The sequence below is a fragment of the Pteronotus mesoamericanus genome, unplaced genomic scaffold (assembly GCF_021234165.1).
Source record: "Pteronotus mesoamericanus isolate MK-2021 breed Mesoamerican mustached bat unplaced genomic scaffold, CSHL_Meso_final contig_82, whole genome shotgun sequence".
NCBI lineage: Eukaryota > Metazoa > Chordata > Mammalia > Chiroptera > Mormoopidae > Pteronotus > Pteronotus mesoamericanus.
The window spans coordinates 28,308,123-28,325,825 of record NW_026555265.1 but is presented as its reverse complement, the minus strand read 5'-3'; the positions used below and the strand labels follow the sequence as shown (position 1 = coordinate 28,325,825).

At 35.5% G+C, this 17,703-nt stretch overlaps 1 pseudogene; it reads right to left on the bottom strand.

Moving 5' to 3' along the window:
* Positions 1-7,696: 7,696 nt before the first annotated feature.
* On the bottom strand, positions 7,697-8,252 carry LOC129080019 (60S ribosomal protein L18-like; annotated as a pseudogene).
* Between the last annotated feature and the right edge of the window lie 9,451 nt (positions 8,253-17,703).

The following is a 17,703-nucleotide window of genomic DNA, read 5'->3' as shown; positions in this document are numbered from 1 at the left end:
ATGTTATGAACATAAACTGATTAAATCTTCCCTATGTACATTTCACATCTTTTTAATGGTGTTTGTTTTATTACAGTCTGCGCTCACCTTTCAGTGTGGCCGTTACTCTGTTGCTACTCAATAAAGGTGTTGTTCTGATTAGTTGGATGATTTTTTTTTTTTGATTGAGGGAACTTATTTACACACACACAAATGTAAACTTAAATATTCTGCACCAGTATTGGCCCTTAATGACAACAAAAAACATAAATGCCTTTGATAAAAAAGCTATTTGGTATTTCAAAGTGCTATGGATAATAAAACTCCTTTTACTACGCTAAAAGAATCACAGGAGAATTAAGTAGTTAGAGGACTGATTTTTGCAAGGAGATCGCAATTTAAGTCCTATTTTAATTATTAATTGCCTATAATTTCAAGTAACATAATCTGGCTGAGCTCCTTTATCTTTAAAATGAATATTTTGAGTGGTAAAAAGACATATTACTTAAAATTAGTTTGGCTAACTGCCTAACTATTTAGGACAAAACAAACATAGATACCAAACTTACTCCTAAAGCTAAAGTAAATTCCATATGCTTAAAGTTTTAAATATACATAAAAACATAAAAGAATTAAAATAAAAAGCGATTTTAATTTGGTTGTTTATTTTCCAATTGGGAAAATCCTTTATAATCATGAAAGAACTCAAAAACTAGTTAGAGAATATTTACTTGTTAAATTTTAGAGATATAAGTGTTAATAAAATAGAAACAATTTTGAAAATATAAACAATAGATTGGATAAACAATATAGACAACAATATAAGAGATAAATCGGTAATATCCTTAATATCCAAAAGCTCTTAAAATCATAAAGGTTTTAAAACTCAATAAAACTGAGCCCAAGATTAGTAGAAGTTCAGAGAGCAAAAGGGAAGAGAGGGCTTTTAAAATACATTTTAAAAGATGCTTTGTTCTCTCCTGAATGAGTCACTTGGCAAAAATTTTGACCTCTGAAATCATCTGGAAATTGAAGATAAAAGTATTATATAATTATAACTTTGTTCATAAGAAAAAGAGAAGGGGAAGAAAAGGAAAAAGAAAGAGAACCCGAAGTGTAGAATGCTAAGAATGTAGGCAGATGCTGTCATTAGCCAAGGAATCATATATTCATTTAAGCAAAAGCGGTATTTGTGTAGAAATGCAACCAACCATTGAAGAGCTTTCAAACCAGTGACTGGCTGGATCAGAAAGAAAACACACCCCTAGGAGGGAGATACTAAGGAATCTTGTATCATTTCGTTGGGAATTTGAGAATCTGTGACTACCAAAGCTAATCACAAATAGAAGGTAAATTTTTATAACAATTTGCACTGTTAGGAAATTCTCGAGCTAAGAAATCAATGTAAATGGATGACTTGCAAGACAAAATGTAATTTTCCAATACTTGTTCAAAAAGTAATAAAATCTCAATTGTCACATGCCAATTGAGAAAATTGAATTAGTAAACATTTTTAACTTTACTTATTCACCTTCCACATTATGCATTTCAAAAATATCTAGGTCCAGCCATTTTATAAGAAAGTATCTTAAAGTCTTTTAGAAACAGCTATTAAAACTAACATTAGGAGAAAAATCAATGTTAGGAAAAAGAAAGGAAATATATCTAAATAATTATAACTTTAGTATCAAAACTAGGTAAATACACAGAAAATTACTGACTGTTACTTAAAATATAAGTTCAAAAATTAACATTTTAATTAAAATATTAACAAATAATCACTGTCAGAATAATTTTAAGAATATAAGATTTTAAAATCTTTAAGAGAAAAAGAATTATTGTTTCAACAGATGAAGGAAAACTATTTTATAATATTCAACATTCCTTTTTTATTAAAAATATGTTATTAAAGTTACTGTGGTAGGCTGAAAAAGGCCCCAAAGATATCTAAGTGCTAACCTCTGAAACCAATGACTGTTACCTCATATGGCCTAAAGGACCTTGGTTTGGGGACAGGAATCTGGGTTATCCAGGTGGGCCCTAAATGTAATCACAGCATCTTTGTAAGAGAGATGCAGAGGGATGCTTTACTACCAAAGAGAAGGTGACATGATGATGAAGTAGAGATTGGAGTGATGGGCTCTGAAGATGAAGGGGCACCAGCCAAAGAATACAGGCAATGACAAAACCCGAAAAAGGCAGGGAAAGGGATGTTTCCCGCAGAATCTCCAAAAGGAACCAGCATGCCATCCCCTTGCCTTGAATGCAGTGAAACTGATTTTGAACCTCTGATATCCAGAACTGTGAGGCAGTAAGTTCATATGCTTTTAAACCACTAAAGTTACATTAAAGTGCTACTGCAGCAATAGGAAATTGACACAGTAAGAGGTGGTGCTGTGTGTATGATGTCATGAGCATTTCAAATCATATAAGAAAAAAATAGACCCATCAGTGAGTATTCTGAGACAATTGGCTATCTATACAGAATAGATGAAATTAGTCTTCTTAAAATTTTTTTCAATGTGCTTTTTTAAATTCTTATTTATTCTATTACTGTTGTCCCAGTCTTTCCCCCTTTGCCCTCCTCTGCCCAGCCGACAGTCAATCCCCACACTATTGTCCATATCCATGTTCTTTGACTAATCACTTCATTTTTCCACCATTCTCCTCTCCTGCTTTTTCCTCTGGCAGCATTCAGTCTGTTCCCTGTTTCTATGTCTCTGGCTCTGTTTTGCTCATTAGTTTATTTTGTTCAGTAGATTCCTCTTATAAGTTAGATCATATGGTATTTGTCTTTTACCATATGATTTTCACTTAGCATAAGAGTCTCCACTTCCATCCATGCTGTCGCAAAGGATAGAAATTCCTTCTTCCTTCTTTCTGCTGGGTAGTATTCCATTGTGTAAATGTACCAGAGTTTTTTAAGTGATGGGCACTTGAGCTGTTTCCAATACTTGGCTATTTTAAATAATGCTGCTATGAACACAGGGCTGCATAAGTTTTTTTGAGTTGATGTTTCAGGATTCTTAGGGTATATTACCAGCAATGGAATCACCGGGTCCAGAGGCAACTCCATTTTTAATTTTTTGAGGAAATTTCATGTTTTCCACAGTGGCTGCACCAATCTGCATTCCCACCAACATTGCACTGGAGTTCCCCTTCCTCCGCATCCTCACCAGAACTTGCTGTTTGTTTTGTATATGATGGCCATTCTGACCAGTGCGAAGTGGCATCTCATTGTGGTTTTAATTTGTATCTCTCTGATGGCTAGTGATGCTGAGCAATTTTTCATATGTGTATGGGCCATCTATATGTTCTCCCTGGAGAATTGTCTATTCAGATACTTTACCCAATTTTTAATTGGGTTGTTTGTCTTTTGGTTGTCGAGTTGTCTGAGTTCTTTATATATTTTGGAGATTAAACACTTGTCCAATGTATCATTAGCAAATATGTTCTCCCATATATTTGGTTCCCTTTTAGTCATGCAGAAGTTTTTAATTTGATGTAGCCCCTTTTGTTTATTTTTTCTTTATTTCCCTTGCCCAAGAGATATATCGGCAAAAATATTACTACATGGGATATCTGAAATTTTACTGCCTTTGTGATGAAGTTATATTTTCTACTTCAATTGTTTGCAAAAAGATATATGGAAGACTTAGTTTTATCAAAACTAAATGTGTACTAAAAACACATAAAACTTTTAGACAAATGTAAAAAGATTGATTAAAAAATAAAACTGTGAAGAAAAAATTGATAATTTTGTGTTGCGCTGAGGGGCAGCTAGATGGGGTACGCCACTGAGGGGGAGCACCGCTGGGGTCGCAGCTCGTCCTGGCCCAGGCAGCAGCTGCCATGCTGGGGGAAGGAGCCCACCACAGTATGGCACTCCCTGAATCTGAGGGAAACTGTCAGGGGCCAGCTGAAATGGGAGCAGGGCTCTGAATCCTGCAGAGCCCTTCCTGGGGTTGTCACCGAGAAGGGGAATAAACACAAATCATCGCAAACACTTCTCTATTTGCTGGGAGAGCAGACAGGGGCACTTCCCTCTTAGTGGAGAAGGCCATGGCACATCCCTCTAAGGAGAAGACCCCCCTGCCTTTTGTTCAAAGGCTTTATTTGAAAATCTTATCAGTGGGGCTAGGTAACAGGAATGCATACGTTATCTCATTACATTAGTATGTTAAGTTTCATAGAGAATATATGATGCTTTTAAGAAGTGACAGGAATACACTGATTTAGATGGGTCTGAGAGGAGACTATATAAACAAAAGAGACTAAAGATAAGGGCAGGCACCTAACATATAGGGTAAGGGGTGTAAATAATGTAAATGTCCTTCATAGCATAAGCTGGCCAGAGCTTTGAGGAAAGAACAAAGCACACTTTAAAGAATTTACTTTTAGGCCTGATTTCCCCGGGAACCACCAGACCTGATTTAGGGCTGATTCCTGTACTGTTTCAAGCTTGTGCCAGGTGTGGGGAGGGAACCACCAAGAGATAAGGAGACTGCTTTTTGGCTGTAGTGAGGACTCCGGCCATGTCCAAGCCAAGCGGTGAGGTGCAGGGGCCTTTTTGCCCCTTCTCTGTGTCCCCCAATTTCTTGTCTGTTGTCCATACCAACTGGGATCTGTCTTAGGTTGCCCCTCCCTCAAGGGGTCTTACACATCATTGATGCCCAGTCCTCCATGGCAAAGCAGAGAGGCAGGAGCTATATCCCTGCCAGGAGGGACAGGTTATGTCTCCTCAGGAGCCTATTTCTCCAAGGCCTCCTGATTATTTCCAGCCTTAGGGCCTTCCAGCTTGTTGGCAGGGTTACAGTTCCTGAAACCAGGCAAGGCGTTTCCCAACAATTTTGCACCAAAGGTGATATCACCAATACAGACTAAGTTTTATATTTATTTATAAATAATGTGTTAATATCCAGAATATATATGCATATTTACTATATGTGATGTATGTGTGACCAATAAGAAAAAGGAAATGGTGAGGGGAAGGTTATAAATGGGACCCTAAAAATGGGGGTTATACGGAATGGCCAGGACAAATTTGGAAGATCAGTCTTACTATTAATCAGGCAAATGTGTAATAGAACAATAATAATTATGCACAATTTCACTCTCATCATTTTGATCCAGTTTGAGTAAGAAAAGTTAGTGAAGGTGTAGAGAAACAGAAATTCTGGAGGTGTATAAATTGATACAATTATCTTGAAGAATTTACTAATACTAGTATAAACAAATATACACATACATGTACACTCATATACTCCATGACTTGGCAATTTCTCTCACTTATGGTAATTGCATATACAAGTAAAAAAGTGAGAAATAACCTAATTGTCCCTCAGTAAGGGAATAAATAAACCATTCTAATGAAAATAGATAATATAACACAACAATATATATGAATGAATTAGATTAAAATGTATTTACATGATTATGTCTCAAAAGCAAAATATTGAGTCAAAATCAATTTGCAAAGAATACATAGTATGATTCCATTTATATCAATTTTTAGAATATTATAATCAAATTTTATGTATACTTTTATTTATGGTAAAGGACGATGACATCAGTGATACTACATATACCTATTCATTAATTCATTCGACTATTATTTTTGAGATGCTACAATATGCCATCTTTATCTTATACTAGGAAATCAAAGTGAACTAAACAAACATGAATCCTTCCCCTCATGGTGGTTTAAAACTAGTGAAGAGAGAAAAATGAAAAGATAACTGTAAAATATATAATATGGTAAACAGAAAACTTCAGAATAATGTTTACCTGTGGTGGGGAAAAAAGATAATATAGGGTGATAACTAAGATTCAGGTGGGAAGTCTATTTCTTAAGTGAAATAAAATAAAATAGAGACTCGAAACAATAGCTAAATAGTAAAATGGTTTTAATCTCATCGGTGTCTACATATTTGTATATGATTTCTTGTATATTTAAAATGCTTCATAGTTAAGTGTAAAATGAAAGGGATATTCAAACGCTTCATAATTTTATAAGTATTTTTCATATCTAGTGTTGAGAACTTAGAAGAAGAATAAACTGCTATGTTCTTTGTGTCTATCATTTGGTAGAAATTATGAAAGAGTACATACTTTTTGAATAAGCATTCCTTCCTCTAGTAATCTGCATTAGAGGAATAATTCAATAACTAATCAACTTCTGTAGATAAAGATGTTCATTTTGCATTATTCATAATAGCAAAAGCTGGAAATAACCTAAAGTAAAAAGTGATTATTAAAATAAATTATGGCTCGGCAATACAATAGCATATTATGTAGTTGTAGAATGAGATAGATCTCTAAGAACCAGTGTAGAAGTGTGGCTGTGATATATTGTGAGTAAAAAAAAAGTTAAGTACCAGAACTATATTAATGGTGTGAAGCAATATTTGGTTTTAAAAAAAATCTATCTGTTTATGTATTCATAGAAAATGTCTAGAAGGATAGACACAAAACTATTTATAGTGGCTACTTCTGAGACATGGAATTTAAGTGGGTTTTACTGTGAGTTTGTTTATTCTACCTTATACACCTTTACAAGGTTGCATTTTATCCACCAGTATTATTTAAAGGATAATAATATTAGAATAAATAGTTACAAAATGAATTGTTTTTGTCCATGGGAAATTAATCATCATCTTTTAAGTCTCTGCATTTCTCTTTTTTTATCATAGCATTTATCAAAACCTCACCTCTATTTAAATGCAATTTCTTGCTTATTCCACACCTACCCACATAGCTGAATATGGCTAGAGAGAAACAGCCAACCATGATGACTAGTCTCACATTATGTTCAGAATCACTAACATCAAGTGTGCTCATTAGTGTTGCCAAAAAATCAAAATGCATTTCTCTAAATCCAGTTAACATCTCATGCTCCCAGAAAGCTATTTTTTATTTTCTCTTCATACCTTTATCTCCCCAGTCATCACTCTGAGCTGATAACCTTGTTTTCTATTTGACGGAGAAAAAAGAAACAATCAGGAAAGACTTTCCACCGGCCCAACTGCCTCATCTTCCTTCCCTTCTGTTACTATGGCTGGCTTATGTTTTAAGAGCAATCTTCCCACATGCATCATATTATATTCTTTCTCATCCACTCATGGACACAGCTTCAGCATTTCTAATGGTAGTTTTCCTATTCTTTAAAAAAAAAGTGAATAAAATCAAAATACAAACTGGATAACTCCATCTCCTTGGCAATGCCTTGTTTCCCTCCTCTTTTACAGCAAACCTTTCAATGTTTAATTCCCTTCTTATTGCTGTCCTCCCTTCTCCCATTTTCTCTTGAGCTCACTGCCTTCAGGCTGCATCCCCACCACATTACTCAGTATTACCCTTGTCAAAGTCAATGATAAAGGTGAATTCTCAGTTCTCATCTGATTTGGCCTTTTTTATTTTTCCTATCAACATCCAAAAGTCTCTTTTAATGACATACAAGGAGCTGAGGTTAGGTTTTGCTTTCTTTTTTATCTTTGACCTAGAAATAAATCTTTTTATTATATAACTTACTTTTTGCTATAGAAATTGACATATTTATTCATTTTTAAAGTTTACATTGAATAATATTGTGTATTGTTTTCAGGTGTACAGCATAGTGGCAAGACAGTCATATTCTTGACAAAATATTCCACCTGATATTTCCAGTACCCACCTGGCCCATACAGTTATTACAATATTATTGATGATATATCCAATGTTAGCTTTTGCAGCTGTGGCTGGCCTGTTGGCCCCTGGCATACTGGAACTTCCAGTCCTTGGAGAGCACACGAGGTTGATGTAGCTGTGAGGGGTTTTCTGGGCCTTGACAAAGTGCCTGTACAGCTCTTGGCCCTTGCAAGGTCAGAGAGCAGGATCAAGCCACAGCCTGTGGGGGAGCCCAGCGCTAGCTGGTTGAAGGTGAGGATCTTGTCTCCAGCCTTGAGGACATGGCTCCAGACGGGTTACTCACACTGAAGTGCACACACCTTCAGTTTGGGCACCTCCTGGACATGCACAGCACCCGTGATCATCCCTAAAATCACAAAAGTTTTGCCCTCATGGCCAGGAAGCTTCACCTTCCTGATCATGTGGGAAAGGGACAGAGGTGGCCAGCTGGTATGACTCATGAACACCCCTTTTGGCACCACTTGCCAAAAGGCAGAGTTGGTTCTTACAGCAAGAAACCTGTGCAGCTCCAACGGCCTGAGGAAGATGTCCTGGCACTTGGACTCCTGTCCCTGGAACTTTTTGTCTTGGCCAATGTCCACTCTCATGATCGTGCCTCCTGTTCCATTATGTTCGGAAAGAGTGACTTGGTCTATCTTGACATGCTCTTGACTTTACTTCCAGATCATTCTCCTTGTTTTCTCTTATTTTACTGCCTATTTCTTCCCCATATACTCCTTGCTAAATTTCTTAATTCTCTTTTCTTTCTGACTTGGAGAGGCCTTAAGGATTAGTCCTTCCTCTTTTCTTCTGTCTTCACTCACTTTCTTGGTAATTTCATTCATTTCCATTGATTTACCACCCATTTTCACGCTGACAATTCTCAGAAATACATCCCTAGTTCAGACTTCTCTTCTGAACTCCATACAAAACATTACAGTTACCAGTTCAGTGTTTCCAATTAGAAATCTCATGGTTTTCTTACACTTCTCCTTCCACCATTTCCTTCTCCTGTCATTATTAAGCAAAAACTTTGTTGTCACATTCCACAGTCAGTTGACCAGAAATTGCTATTTTCTACTACTTTCAGATATGTTCAGAAACTCAACATTTCACACTATCTCTACCATAAACACCCTTGTTCACACCACTTATTACTTATTTAGATTATTGCAATAGCTTCTAACCTATCTTTCTGCTCTTCTTTTCTCCCCAACTGCCTATTTGCAACACAGTTTAGAGTGTTCTTTAAAAATAAGTTAGATCTTGTTATTTCTCTGCCCCAAAGCCTCCAATGGTTTCCCATCTCACTTACAATAAAAGCAAAGGTTCTTACAATGACCTAGAGAGTCCTACACAATCTGTTTTTTGTTTGTTTGTTTGTTTGTTTACTTTTCTATCTCACCACCTACTATTCTCCTCATTCAGTTCATGCTCTGCTACTTATCAAACACTAGACAAATTCCCTACTGAGTGCCTTCGTATTTTCTTTTTCCTCTCTCTGGAATATTCTCCCACTGCATAGACATATAAATGCTTGTTTACTTATCTAGTCTAGCATTTTGTTCAAATTTGACCTTCTGACTGACGACCTCCTTGGCAGCCTTATTTAACACTGTAAACCTGCCCTGACCCTGGCTTCCTAGTCTCCTTCTGTGCTTTGTTTTTCTCCAAAGCACTCATCACCATTATAAATATTAGATTTACTTATTTGCATATTTCATTATTGACTACAATCTGTAAGAAAACTTTGCATAATATCAGGATTCTGTTTTATTCTATGCTCAGCATCTAGAATATACTTGGAAATGGGAGGGTTTAAATAAATCTTTTTTGAATGAATGGATGAATGATCCAGTTCTATCAGACCCAAGAAAAATTTTCTGAAATACACTAAAGGACAAACAAAGTAGGTGATTTAGAAAAACAACTTAAAGAAAAATATAAAACCATTTGCTGAAAAAAGTGCAATGAAATGATCTTGTTATTATAAACAGTTCTATTTACTTATTAAAATCAATCATTTAAAACCCAAAGCAACAATTTTCTCAGTCAATGACAAATAGGCTAATTTTATCACTAAGATTAGATATTTGGCTGAGGAATTCATATTTATTTTTGGGTCATTATGTAATGATAGTTGCACATGAATTTGTGTAATAACATAAAATAAAATATAAATGTTTCAAAATAATCATTTTAATCTAATTTATATTTGTCATTGGCATGAAAACAAAAGTTATAGAAATAATGATGAGAATCTACTACCTATGCAGAGAATCTACTACCTATGCACTAAATATCCCTATCAACATCTGACTGCAAAACTATAACAAAAAATATTAGACAGTAAAAATTTTGTTTCTTAGTGATCTAGATATAGGATCTTATAGAAAAATAAAATAGTACCTTGGTCAAAGCCTTTTGTGTAACTCTGTAGGCAGGTGCCTCTCATCAGAAAGTCATAAAGCAAGTTATAATGTGGTATACATGGATAAATTCAACATTAATCTATTTAACTGGGTTTAACTTATGATTTTCTAATGTTGTTTGAGCATCAAACCCTTTTCTCATAAAACACAAACTGAAATACTAAGAAATTAAAAGTTTATAAGACACACTTAGATGAATATGTTGATTTGTTTGTACATTGATCATTTTGTAATCACTCTTATTTTCTTAAGCCAGTGTGGCTTTTGAGAATACCCAGCTGAGAAAATTCTTTTAGTTGTAAAAGGTATAGTCAGTACAATGTCCATGGAATTATGATCTTTGTAATTATCAGCATGTTATCATGAAGACTGTGAATTTTTCATTACCTCACTATTTAACCACATATACATTTCTATGTAACTTGTAAAAAACAAGAAAGTTTACTATATCATTTCTGAATGGATGCACATCAAATTAAATTCATGCTCACATATACACACACAAAGAATGTAAGCTTACCTTGTATCTTAATTAGTTAGCAAAGGAAGTCACTGTAAGAGCTACTAATAACTTGTTTTCCAGACATCCATTTTAATAAACAAATTTTATATAATAAAGATTATAGAGGGTGGAGTTGATAACAATTTTTTTAAATACTAAGTGACCTTCAGTTATTTGAAAAAAGAGCTACCTACTAAGCTGTTACATACAAAAGCAGAAATAAAAGAAACGCAAATCATGGCAATCAAACTGTGACTGCATAGAAAAAAACAGGTGCTTCTGTTTATGTACATTTAAGTGAATATTGTTGACCCTGCAGCAATGATGAGGTTAGAGGTGTCAACCTCTGTGCAATTTAAAATCCGTGTATAATTTTTGACTCCCCAAAAACAATTACAGTTGGCCCTTAGTATCTGTGTATTTTTAATCTGTGGGTTCAACCTACTGAAGATAGAAAACAATACAGTCGTCCTTGAAAAATGGGGGGATTAGGAGTGCTGACCACCACAAAATTGAAAATTTACATATAAGGTGGTTTTTTGTTTTTTGGTTTTTTTTGCATGTAACGCCTGACTCCCCCAAATCTTAACTAGAGTCAGCCTTTCTTATCCACGAATTTAACCAACCACAAATCAGAAACAGTATTTTCAATTCATGGTTGGGAATCCATGGTTGGGAAACCACAGTTGGGAATGCAAAAATACTGTTTTTGATCCACAATTTGTTGAATTTGCAGATGTGAATCAGCAGATACGAAGGGCCGACTGTATTTATTGAAAAGATTGTAGACTCGTGCAGTTCAAACAGGTGTTGTTCAAGGGCCAGGCATTGTACCCCACTTTGGATAAAGACTTCACTGCATTGTTGAATACACTCAGTGATAAAGTAGATTAATCTTTGAGGATACGTGAGTAGTAAAAGTTAGGGGATTATCAAATAATGGAATTGACTTGCTTATGCAAGTCTTAAGTCACTTTTAAGGTAATTCCAAAAAAAGGTATCAAAAAATGTTTTGCATAATAATATTTTAACCATGTTTACTTTTTCAAAGTGAATAAAAATATTTAAACTCTTATGTTCTTCAATCAAAAATCTCATAAGTTTTGAATCATACCTCTTACACACATGTACAATATCTATCTCCATTCACAAGCTCTTTTCTTTTTAAAACCTAAGGCTGACTTTATAAGTCCTCAGGGACTTCAAATAATTCCCCATTACCTTTTAGGTATCAGAGAAACATTCTAATGTAATGACAGGGTCATCTGTCAGCTAAGTTACAGAGAACTCAGAGGTTCTCTATCATATTTGAGAATGTTCTGTTTTTATTTTGATAGCATCTAAAATGCTCAATATATCTGGACTCTCTGAATCACTGTCCTTTAACCAAGAACTACCACAGGAATTCATTATTTGAATTTGTTTTCAAAATCACATTGACACCACACTGAACTATTTTAATTTGCAGATTAAAGACTAATGGGGACTCAATATAGAAAAATCCATTTATCCAAAGAAAACAAAACATTAATTCAAAAAGATGCATGCAACCCCGTGTTCATTGCAGCATTATTTATGATAGTTGAGAATTGGAAAGAATCTAAGTGTCCATCAATAAATAAGTAAAGGAAATGTGATATTATATATACACAATGGAAAATTTTATTCAGCCATAAAAATAAATAAAATCTTGCCAGTTGTAACAATGTGCATGGATCTTGAGGACATTATGCTAAGTGAAATAGTGAAATAAGTCAGACAGAAAAACACAAGCACTATCATATGATCTCATTTAGATGTAAAATAAAAAAAAATAAAAGAAAAAAGTCTATTATTTCCTTTAAGGAACAAATAATATTTCTATGTTGTATACTAGCAAAGGTTTTGTAGTTTATTTTTTTATCTGTTTTTTATTTATTTTTTATTAATTTATTTACTTTTTAAATACATTTGTCTCTGCCTTCCCCCCACCTCTTTCCCTTGCCCCCTCCCACCTTCCCTCCCTCAGCTCTTCCCCTTTGGTTTTGTCCATGAGTCCTTGCTATATGTTCCTTGACTTTCCCCTTCCCTTCCCTTTCCCTGCCCCCCCTTCCCTCTTGTCTCTGTTGATTTCTTTTCCTTTCAGTATTGCTGGTCATATTTTCCTTGCTTCTTTGCATTGTTGGTTAGGTTCCGATTATAGGTGAGATCATATGGTATTTGTCTTTCGCCCCCTGGCTTATTTCGCTTAGCATGATGCTCTCCAGTTCCATCCATGCTGTCGCAAAGTTTAGTACTTCTTTTTTTCTTTCTGCTGCGTAGTACTCCATTGTGTATATGTACCATAATTTTTTGATCCAATCAACTACTAATGGGCATTTAGGTTGCTTCCAACACTTGGCTATTGTAAATTGTGCTGCTATGAACATTGGGGTGCATAGGTTCTTTTGTATTGGCGTTTTGGTGTTCTCAGGGTATAGTCCCAGCAGGGGAATCGCTGGATCAAAAGGCAGTTCCATTTTCAGCTTTCTGAGGAAATTCCACACTGCTTTCCATAGTGGCTGCACCAGTCTGCATTCCCACCAACAGTGGACTAGGGTTCCCTTTTCTCCGCAGCCTCGCCAGCACCTGTTGTTTGTGGATCTGTTTATGATGGCCATTCTGACCGGTGTGAGGTGGTACCTCATGGTGGTTTTGATCTGCATTTCTCTGATGGCTAGTGATGCAGAGCATCCTTTCAAATGCCTCTGGGCCCTCTGTATCTCCTCCTTAGAAAAGCATCTGCCCAGGTCCTTTGCCCATTTTTTGATTGGATCGTTTGTCTTCTTGGAGTAAAGTCGAGTGAGTTCTTTGTGTATCTTGGAGATCAAACCTCTATCTGATGTATCATTAGCAAATATATTTTCCCAGATGGTTGGCTCCCTTTTCATTTTGCTGATGTTTTCTTTAGCCGTGCAGAAGCTTCTTATTTTGATGAGGTCCCACTTGTTTATTCTTTCCTTTATGTCCCTTGCTTTAGGAGACATATCAGTGAAAAAATTGCTGCGTGGGATATCTGAGAGTTTCCTGCCAATGTTCTCCTCTAGGACTTTGATGGTGTTGCGACTTATATTTAAGTCTTTTATCCATCTTGAGTTTATTTTTGTGTATGGTGTCAGCTGATGATCCAATTTCAATTTTTTGCACGTAGCCATCCAGCTCTCCCAACACCATTTGTTGAAGAGGCTGTTATTGCTCCATTTTATGCTTCTGCCCCCTTTGTCAAATATTAGATGAAATCAGGAAAAATATACCATTTGATATAGCACGAAAAAAGATAAAGTACCTAGGGATAAATTTAACCAAAGACACAAAAGACCTGTATGCAGAAAACTATACAACATTGAACAAAGAAATTAAGGAAGACACAAATAAATGGAAGCATATACCGTGCACATGGATTGGAAGAATTAATATCCTTAAAATGTCCATACTACCAAAAGCAATTTATAGATTCAACGCAATCCCTATTAAGATACCAATGACGTATTTCACAGAAATAGAACAGACATTTCAAAAATTTATATGGAACCATAAACGACCTCGAATAGCCGCAGCAATTTTGAGAAAGAAACACAAAGTAGGAGGGATCACAATACCGGACATCAAACTCTACTACAAAGCCACCATACTCAAAACAATCTGGTACTGGCACAAGAACAGACCCATAGACCAGTGGAACAGAATAGAAAGCCCAGAAATAAGCCCAGGTCTCTATGGACATCTAATATTTGTAGTTTAAATTAATACGTGACATGTTGAAATCAAAAGAATAGGCTCAGACAAGCCAAGTTTTAATTCATGTTTCAATCATAATGTGTAAGCAAATATTATTCATAATATGAAGTTTATGTTGATTATTAGCATGTGTTTTATGAGTATACATTTGTGTGGATCTTAAAATATATATGAGCTATAAGCTTGAGAAATTTACCATTAGATTCACGCTTGCATGTATTTAGTATTACAGTGAATATAAAATTAAACAAATATAAAATTTTTCCACAGTGGGAGGCTCCTGAGAATATATTTTCTTTTAAAATGAACTTCCACATTACTTGAGAAACCATGTCATCTACTATATACAACCTAACATTACAGCTTCACTGTCCAATGAGGTAATCAATAATACCATGTGTCTGATGGACAGGAATGTGGGTGGTCTGCCTGGAGATGTGCTGTAAGTATAGATAACATTTGAAATTTCAATGACTTAGCTTTAAAAAAAGCAACATACTTCATTAAGAATTCTCTGCTAATTTGATGTTGAAAGGACAACATCTTGGAAATACCAGGAAAATAAAATATATTAGTAAAATTAATTTTATCATTTCTATTTACTTTTTTAATGTGGCTTCCAGGCAAGAAATTCTCCAGTTCTCTGTGACTGAGTCTTTAATTTTGATACTAACTGCCTGGAGTTAGTGAGAGTATTACACGGATTGCCCTCACCCCCACTTCAGATACCAGTAGCAAATTTCAGGTTGTCACCTGAATTTCTGACCAACCAACTAGAAACTGGGGGTTCCCATGACCCCTCCTCAGGTTTAAAAATCTGCTACAGTAGCTCTCACAGAACCCAGGAAAGCACTTAAGCTACTGTTACTGATTTACTACAAAGGATGTCTTAAAGGAAATGAGAAAACAGACAGATGAAGAGATACCTAAGACAATGTGTAGGGAAGGGAAACAGAGTCCATACACAATCTGTGTGATCACCCTCCTGGTAATTTCCTATGTTTATCAACCCAGAATCTGTCCAGACCTCTTTAGTTACTGTTTTTATAGAGGCTTCATTACCTAGGCAAGATTAAATCATTAACTATTAGCTATTAACTCAACCTGCAGACCCTCTCCCCACCCTGGAAGTCTGGGGTCAGGGATAATAGTTCTGGCCCTCTGATGGCATTGGTTGGCTCCCCTGGCAAACAGCCCCTCACACGTATGGACTTTCCAAAGTTACTTCATTAACATAAAATCAGATATAGTAGAAAGGGGTTTGTCATGAATAACAAAAGGTGATCATTTCACCTCTATTCCTCTGGAGCTGTTTCAGGAACTGGAGACAAAAATCAAATATTATAACAAAGACAGTCCTATTGCTCTTAGGAAATTTAAAAAAATACAGTAAAGATTCACTTAAAGAATTACAAAGGTTTTAGGAACTCTGACCAGGAGCCTGGAGAAAGACCAAATTACATACAGGGTCCACCACAAATAACGCCCCTTTTTATTACAGAATCTTTTAGTACAAAATCATAAGCATGTAATTCTGTAACATAACAATATCACACTCAAGCACACCGTATGACATTTTAGGTGAAATGTTCAAATTAAAACTATAAATTTTTATACCCATATTTTTACCCTACCAACCACACTCAAGCAGGTGTTACTTCTGCCAGACCCCATATATTTCTTATTATACCACAGTACCACAGTATAGGAAGTTCTGAGACGTCTGATGATGAGTTTTGAAGGCTGATGAATTAAATAATTTATTTTCTTCTAAAAGACTGAAGATCATAGGCCTTTTTGATCTCACTTCCTTAGGATAAAGTTTCTTTTAAAAAGTTTTTTAAAAAAGCATTTATCATTCATCTTCTGAAATAAACATTACTTGAGTTTAATACTTGTTATGTAGTAGTTGCAATCCCTATTATTTCATCAATGCTCTAATTCATTTGCAACAAAGTTTGAGATTTACTATTCACACAAGATAAAACAAGGGCAAAAGTTTGATTTGAAGAGAGTATTGAAAGCATCTCCATACAGCGATCTCTCTGGGTGCGCGCCGTTGAAGAAGCTTCTGAGGATGGCCTGCCCTACCTGCCTGGGACGTGAACTGGGAGGAGCAGGGAGGCCTGCCTCAAAGCAGACTTGTTTCTCAGTCTTACGAGGATATTAACAAAAAGTAAAGGAAGCTAGCAAGTAACTACTGCCTTCTTCCCCCTCTTCCAATTTCTCCCTCAGTTCTTCTTTCTTCTCCCTTATTTTTTGCTTCCTAGTCACCATTCTTCTCTCTGTTTTTTCTTCCCTCTCAATCACTGTTCCACCTGTTTTCTTTTTTCTTCTCTTCTTCTGTCCTTAACAATTCTTTTTTTTCTTTTTTTCTTTCTTTCTTAGTCTCTCTGCTTCTTCCTACCCCAAGTTCCTCCTTTTTCCATTCATTAATCTTTTTATTTTTTTCATTTCTTCATTCTTCATTCTCCATTCTAGGGCAACGCTGGCCACTTCCCCCAAAGAGGAATTCTGCTTTTTCAGCCTGCTGTGTTCCAGCAAGTAATATGTCCCTTACATGATCTTTATATTCATCTTTTTTCAAACTGCATTATCAATAACAGTTGATTGGCTTTAAATCATATCTGTCTCCTCTGAGATACTGGTTAGGAGATGGAAAAACACTAAACTGTTATGAGCTAGTTTATGATTTATTACTAAGCCTAACTTAAGAGAAATGTAACGCCAGTGTCAGTGTGAAAACATTAATAGTAATATCTGCATTTTACTGAGAATTCAAGGACATTTGGGAGTTATGGTTCCTCTGCAGTGCTTATCTGTAACTCTAATATTAGTTTTACTTTGACATCTCAATTTCTGATAATAAGGTGCATACTTGAAACACATTCTTTTTGATTAATATTCTTTCCTGTACTGTAACCTATATTACAGAATGGGTAGCTACACATTTACTTAGTCTGTTCAGAATATGACCCATCAGAACAGAGCTACTATGATCACAGAAACATAAAACAACTTAAGATGTACGCTGACATGAAATAAAACATTCCTCAGGAATCTTGTGGAAAATTGCCCTGGCTGGTGTGGCTCCATTCTTTGGAGTATTGTCCTGCAGTCAAAGTGTTGCAGGTTTGTTTCCTGGTCAGGGCATGTACAATCCCAGTCCAGGTGTATTCAGGAGGCAAACAATTAAAGCCTCTCCCTCACATCAATGGTTCTTTCTCCCTCTTCCTCTGTTTCTAAAAGTGATGAGAAAAAAAAAATGTCCTTGAATGAGGATAAAAAAAATCCTGTGAAAAACTAAAAATTCAATTTTGTATTACGTTAGCAAAACCAAAAATCTTCCAGTGTTTACTGGAGAAAAAG